We start from the raw sequence: 7,819 nt of genomic DNA, 5'->3' as shown, positions 1-7,819 counted from the left end.
TACTGTTAATTTATTATGCTGATCTGTTCTGTACGACATCTATTGCACGTCTGTCCGTCCTGGAAGAGGGATCCCTCCTCAGTTGCTCTTCCTGAGGTTTCTACCATTTTTTTTCCCTGTTAAAGGGTTTTTTTTGGGGGAGTTTTTCCTTATCCACTGCGAGGGTCAGAAGGACAGAGGGATGTCGTATGCTGTAAAGCCCTGTGAGGCAAATTGTGATTTGTGATATTGGGCTTTATAAATAAAATTGATTGATTGATTGATTGATTGATATGTCATATCGTCATATGGGCGGTGGGGTGGGAAAGAGGTGGCTCTGGTCTTGTTAAAAACCTCCTTCAGATCCAAATACTCTTTAGGAACTCCGGAAAGATCTGGAAACTCAGAGGTAACAGGCCGACTAGGAGCAGGTGGTACAGCAGATCTCAAACAAACAGCATGACAGTGACCACTCCATTTAAGTATGGTTCCGGAAGCCCAGTCTTTGTGTGGATTATGTCTTCTTAGCCATGGATAACCCAGAATGACAGGCTGTTGTGGTGCATGAAACAGGTGAAAAGTGAGTGTTTAGCTGTGATTACCTGCCATGGTCATTTGAAGAGGCGCTGATTGATGTGTGACCCTGCAGAGGAGGCGGCCATCTAGCGCTGCAGCCATTATATAATATTTACCTTTAGAGGAATTACACTTTTTTCATGTCATTATTTTGTTTGTATCTGGATGTTTACATATGTATTTATACTTGATCTGTTCAATATTTTTTTGATCAGTCACTGTTGAGATAGTTTTTGACGTACTAAGGATAGTCATCTGATTATTTTAATTTTAATGTAATTGGATTGTAGGCTCAGCATACCTATTGGCCACTCTTTGTATTGTCTTTATATCTTGTTCTGTGGATCTTTGGGTCTGATTGGATGATTGACTGATTCATGCCAGCTGGAGTGATTCAGCAAGGCCCTGGCTGTTAGATATGTGGGCTATACCCACTTTGTGCATTAACGCTGAGGAAAGCCAAGTGCTGAAACGCGTCCATTTGTGATACTGCTATGCGTTATTAAAAGACTGATATATATATTTGTGAGTGCTGACATTTGGATTTATTCAGATTGTACTGTGAGAATCACCAGTACAGATTTGAACCCAAATGCATGACAATGAGGCAATAGAGTTGCAGGCAAAGTTCACTTTACTTAAACAGTTCAGGCAGAGTCAAAACCAGGAAATCAGACAAACCAGCAAACAAATCCAACAAGGAGCAGGCAGGGAATCCAGAGTCCAAAAACAGGCAGACAGGGTCCAAAAACAGGTGATCAGGCAGTAAAAGGGAAAAATGCTGGATAGCTTGGCAGAAACAAAAGACAATCTGGCAGAGGGCAGGGGAAAATGGACTGGTATATATACTGAAGGACTAATGGGAGAATGAGCCACAGGTGTGGAGATGGGCGGGGAAAACTGGGTGCAGGTAATGAGCAGATGGCATGGGCTGAGAGGGAGGCGTGGTCTTAAATGACAGGAGAGTTAGTGATGAGACATGAAAACAAAACCAGATGAAAACAAACTAAGAGTTGGAATTCCTGACAGTCCCACTATCACCAAACTAAATAACTCACATGAATGTTAACTCTCATTTCATTCCATTCATATACTGTTGATTTTGTGTTGTGTCATATAATTATCACTTACTATTCATTTATTCAGTTGTTCCATATATAGCTTAAATAAATCTTCATTTATCGCCAAGTCGTTGTCTGTGTAAATATCTTTTGGACAGGAGCTGAGATCACTGTATAGAGAATTCATAACCCAGATATTGAGATTGATTCATTATTGATAAGCGTGCTGACGAATTAATAAGTGACTTACGGAGTTATTTATTTGATTAGTCGCTTCCCTCATGAGGAGAGTGGTGCCCCAAAATTTTATTACGAGTGCAAATATTCTCAAAGAGGTATTTCCCCTACATATCTGGTTCCCCGTGTGAGGCCTAATCAAGTCATTGTTCCTGTAAACAAGTTATATAAACAGACAAATCTTGGCGATTTTACTGGTGATAGTGAAAATAAATTTCCCTGATAGCCCCCGTAAGGTTTATCATACTAGCATATTCTGAGCAGGTTGTCCACTGGAGGATCGATCATGTGTGTTTTACTTTTGTACTTCTGATTTGTGTGAGCATTAATAACTGCAGTAAATTATAACCTTTGGGTGGATGACACTAAACCCAAAAGCTAGATGATTTACATCCTCGCGTTTAGACCATGGTAAATTATATATTTGTGTTATAACACTGAACTTAAGAGGTAAACTACGGTAAGCCTTAATGTTTCAATTGTGGTGCATGTGACACCTGAATCTCTCAGATATCTGCATAAAGCATCCCGTACGCATTAAGAAAAGGCCTAACGCGGAGTCATAATTGTGTCCTGTTTTAATTAAGCTTTGCTGCGATACTCCAGAAAGTTATAATTAATTCAGATCCTCTGTGTCTTCTGGTTATTTTAGCTACCTAGCCGAGACATCTGCGAGACAGCAGTGAAGGGGTAAAAAGTTGTTACTAATGTTGCTATAGTAACGCTTGTGCTGGCACAGCGCTGACTGTTGCCTAGATTTAAAGTTGATTCACTACTTTGGTAAGAGTGAACGAAATCGTCGCCGAACGATAAAGTGTTAGCTGATTGCCCTGCTTGGGTAACTGTGCTAAACGGGTGAAGCCGCCGTGCTCATCTGTGTGTGGGTTTAGTGAAATTCTTAACTGCTGCAATAATGATTGCCTACAATGTTTTGCCCTGGGTATTTTGAGTAGTTGTGGTCTGCTGAGGCCAAAACAGCTAAAATCACTCAGTGGGCGGTGCTAAACTGTCACTTCCTGCCTGAATCTTCTTCTATTATTTACTACTTCCTCAGAATAGCGCCTTCTTTGGTTGTTGTGCCTCATTACATTGAATTTACAAATTGAACAGCGCCCTCCCTGGTTGCTGTCCCTCATTACATCGAATTTGCAAATTGAACAGCGCCCTCTGCTGCTTACTTTGCCTCATTTCATTTGGTGTGCAAATTGGTTGTCTGGTTAACTGAGTTTGATTCACAAATTGAAACTGTGTCTACAATTGATGAGAGTCTTAATTAACCAACATTGATTTAAGTTAAGTCTGGTTAACTTTGATAAACCCATTATCTTATATTATTATCATTATACAAAGCAATTTCTTTTAAATCTGAGTTAACCTATATTAAGCCTGATTACATTTTAAAGGGTATTTAACCACATTTGAATTTAAGAGTTGTCTTACCAGTCATAAATAAGTCGCTTATTTTGTGTGATCTAAATTGTGATTAATTACAAACTGTGCTATAAACAGATGGTTGAGGCTGAGTTAACATTTCTGTGCTAAAAATACGCCACCATTCTCTTGCTGTCCCAGGGAGAAATAGGAAGTTCCTGTCACATCTCTTCCTGCAGCTTACTATTGGCTGAGGCTGCAATCCCACCTTACACTTTCAGATAAAGAAAATGATCAGTGAAAGAACTACACCCTATAGAGGCCTGGAAATGCCAAGAATAAATAAACAGTTCCACTACAGTGACTGTTACTGCAGAAAATAATTACTTTCCTCTCAAAAGGAGACTAATTATTTTTCATCTCAAGAGAAAAATTTAAATTCACCTGATTTTCTATAACTATTAATATCAATATTGATTTGTAAAGCTAACAAACATACACATATATATATATTAGGGATGTTACGATTACTGATATTACGGTTAATCTCGGTTAATTTTTACACTGTAAGAATTACCATTTATGTTTAAATTAATTGCATTATCACAGTGGATTATCAGGATATGTAATAACAGTCTCATTCAAATCTCACGATGCAGGCGCTGCGTGAATGCATAGCATGTGTAGCATGTGTAAACACAAAGAATGAAAACATGGCGGAAGGTGGTGATAGCGGCACTCAGGACATCCCCCCCCCCCAACTAAACGCACAAAGTCTGAGGTCTGGGCGTACTTTGGGTTTCTGAAGAATGCCGAGGGACAGCTGGTGGAGGACAACTATCCTGTGTGCAGAACATGCAGAAAGAAAGTTGTTGCGAAGGGTAGCAACACTACAAATCTGTAGTGAACATGAACATCATCCACAGCTTTACAGCCAATGCAAGTTATGCCATGCAAACGTCAGTTATTGTGTGAGGGACTTCGGTTTTACTAAGATTGTCATAATGAGTAACTGTGTCACCTAGAGGGAGTATGTAAATGGAAAAGATAATAGGGCCCAGGATCGACCCCTGGGGGACACCATAGGAGACATTAGTGGGGGAAGAAACAGAGCCAGCTATAGATACCAAAGAGTATCTGTTAAAAAGGTAAGACCTGAACCAATTCAGGGCCACGTCAGTGATTCCTGCCCACTTCTCTAACCTGTCAATTAAAATGTCATGGTCTACCATGTCAAATGCGGCGTTAAGGTCCAAGAGAACTAGAATGGAACACTCGCCGGCATCTTGAGTCAATAGATCATTGCAAACTTTAAGGAGAGCTGATTCTGTGCTATGAAGTGATTGCAAGCCAGACTGGAATTTTTCGAACAAGTTATTGACTGATAGATCCTCTGTGTCTTCAGTTTTTTCTAGGATCTTTTTTTTAATATATATTTTATTGATTTTAATTTTCAGAATGCAAAAGGATCTTTTGATCTTTTTCTAGGATCTTTGAGACTGGTCTGTAGTTGTTCAGAATGGATGGGTCTAGACTGGGTTTTTTGAGCAGAGGTTCAATTAGAGCAGATTTAAAATAAGCAGGAACCACACCTGACGTCAGAGAGTGATTGACAATAGATAAAATGAAGGGACCAACAGTGGGCATAATCTCCTTCAGTAGTCTGGTAGGGACCACATCCAGAGGGCAAGAGGAGGATGTTGGCGGTTGGCGGTTCCGGGACAAGTGAATTGTAGGGTCGACTGCTGATGGTGTGAGATTTTTTCAGTGAAAAATGATGAATCTGATCCTGCTGTCCACACCATCTCCAGCAGTGATCTCAAATCCATTTCCGGCCTGCGGCACCTGCACAGTTCGCGTCCCGTGCTACATGTCGTCAACGGCCTTCTGATGCATGTCTCTAATACACTCGTTTCACCTGCGTTTGTAGTGCCTCAGAACCACAGGGGGGTGATGCTATTGCATGCCTATGACTCCCCATGTGCAGGACACAAAGGAACTGAAGCAACATATAATGCTCTCCAGCAGGTGGCATACTGGCCACACATGCAGAAAGACGTGGCAGATTACATCAGAGGCTGCCTGGTCTGCTGCCAGTTTCAACCGTCAAGACCGCTCCACAGAGCTCCCTTACAGTGAAGAGGCATGGCTTTCCCATGGTCAGACTTGCAGATTGACTGGGTGGGGCCTCTAACCAAATTAACCCGAGGAAACAAATATTTCTTCACAGTCACTTGTGCTTTCACCAAATGGGTGGAGGGCCTGCCAATCCCAAATGACACAGCCCAAACCACTGCATACTTACTGATGAACCACATCTTCTCTTGGTTTGGTCTGCCCAGTCGTGTCAACTCAGACAGGGAGACACACTTCACCGCTGAAACCATGCAACATCTCTGGGAGATGTTGGCCGTGAAGGCCAACTTCCACGTCAGTCATCACCCTCAGGCTTCGGGACAGGTAGAGCGAGCGAACCGAACAATAGTCCACATACTAAAGAAGAGCAACCACAAAGTTTGGGATGTAAAACTGCCTTTGGTCTTGATGGCCATCAGAGCCACTCTCCACCAGACAACAGGAGTTTCTCCCTTCCAAATAATGACGGGTCGACAAATGACCCTCCCCCTACACCTGGTCTACCAGCCAGGTGAGGCTAACATCGCAACAGCATATACGACCCTTCAGTATATGACTAACTTGAACAAACACCTAAAGGCCACATTCGCCTTTGCCCAGAAAAATCTAGAAAACAGTGTAAAAGGACGCAAGGCCTACTACGACCAAAAAGCATCCTATGGCGAACTCCAAGTGGGGGACAAGGTCTGGTACTACATCTTTGCCCAACCCACTGGAGCAAGCAATCAGGGCCCAGGAAAACTTGCTCGCAAGTTTTTTCCCCGCTGGGAAGGTCCTTACGTGATCACAGAGAAGCTCTCACCTGTCGTGTGCCAGATCCAAATCAAAAGAGGCCAGAAAGAACCAACTCTCAAATGGGTTCATTGTAACCAGATCAAGCCTCACAAAACCCCCATGGGAAGTAACGGGGACGCCAGCATCTCTGTTTAGTTTTGAAAGGAGTAGTCAAACACGTGGGGATGACAATTACTAGTGGAAAACAAATCGTGAATTGCTAAACAACAAAACAAAGTGTCAGTATTGTCTAACACCGGTATCAAAACTACCTTAACATAAGGTGTCTCATACTTCAGTCTGCCACCAACAGCTTCACCCTCGAGTTATTGTCTCTCTCTCTCTCCAACCCAATCTTATCATTTTGTTTTAAGTGGGGGTGACACTATATTTCACCTGCTACTGACTCTTTAATCCAATCTACATAGCACAGTCCAAATTTCTCCCTAACCATGTACATTTCCCTCGTCAGGATCCTTTACCTGATCACCGCACCGGTGCTCCCCGAGATTATAGGACCAGGACCTGACTCTGGGATTGTTCAGTGATCCGGGCTACTGATCACTGACTGTCGCCTACACACACAAAGGGTGTTTGTTAGGTTGAACCCCCTGGAGGTATGTAAAAAGAACGTCCCTGTCACAGCTCAGCTAACCAGTTGGGCTGGCATGAGCTGGAACAGGGAGGTTATATGCCACGCTGAGGCAGACTTGACCCACATGTTGCAGCAGCTACAGAAGTTCACAATCACCCAATCAGAACTAGGTGGACACAATAAGAGATCAGAGAGTTCATTTGAGGTGCTTCAAATGCTTTTTAAGTCATTAACTTATAAAAGGGTCCCCTCCTCCGCCCTCCGCCCTGAGGCAACGCCTTGATTAACAGCCCTGCTAGGATCTTAAGACAATGCTTCTTTTCTAATTGGATTTAATTTTCCCAAAGAAGCAGATTTATTTGTTTTGCTGTCAGTGTAAAAAAAACGCTCACTATGACGGCTAACAGAGACTTGATTTTTTTAAGTGTTTGCTGTCATTATTTTTTTTTTTTAATCAAGTCTTCATTTATTTAAAAGATTATAAACAAAATCACACCATGGCAATTACTTTAAATGCAGGAAAAATATACTTGGAACTTAACTGTTTAAGGTATGTTGATTTTAAATATAGTAATGTTACAGTTACCATTTACAAAAGATAAAAAAAAATGGTATGAGAATGAAGTATTCTCTTTTGTAAACACACTTATGTAAATTGTAATAATCCAAACTGCACTAAAATTCGTCCAAAATTCTTTGAGTTTAGAATGATTTTTAGCGGCTGGGCTGTTTGTATGACTGCTGCATTCACACAGAAGATTCAACCACAAGGTAATGAAGTGAACAAAATGCTGTCTGGTTACAACTGGTAACATGTTTTATTCTGTAGAAAAGTAGAAGTAAATAAAGGTGTCCAACATGTCTCCTGTTTTAAGTGTACTTTTGCAAAGTAGTTGCTTACTGGAGATCAGTTTCCTCTACTCTGAGACACTTCGGCCCAATTCCAATCCGGCCCCTAAAGACTCAAGCCCTGAACCCTCACTGACTTAACTGACGTCAGCTGTAAGTGATTGAGTGTGAGAGTCTGAAAGGGCTCCGGATGCTACAAATAGGAATGGGACAGCACTTATCCCCCTCTCTACAAAATGTT

The 7,819-nt window shown here is 41.7% G+C and overlaps 1 protein-coding gene across 1 annotated transcript in view; it reads left to right on the top strand.

Moving 5' to 3' along the window:
* LOC126404986 (TANK-binding kinase 1-binding protein 1-like) overlaps nt 1–7,819 on the top strand; it is a 143,181-nt gene that overhangs the window by 27,916 nt on the left and 107,446 nt on the right. Inside the window, exon 2 of the mRNA XM_050068467.1 lies at nt 6,607–6,751. The gene's annotated coding sequence lies outside the window, so the exon portion shown is untranslated. The remainder of the gene's footprint in view (nt 1–6,606; nt 6,752–7,819) is intronic.

Source organism: Epinephelus moara, chromosome 18, assembly GCF_006386435.1.
Source record: "Epinephelus moara isolate mb chromosome 18, YSFRI_EMoa_1.0, whole genome shotgun sequence".
NCBI classification, from domain to species: domain Eukaryota; kingdom Metazoa; phylum Chordata; class Actinopteri; order Perciformes; family Serranidae; genus Epinephelus; species Epinephelus moara.
This window is presented reverse-complemented; position numbering and strand designations above follow the sequence as displayed.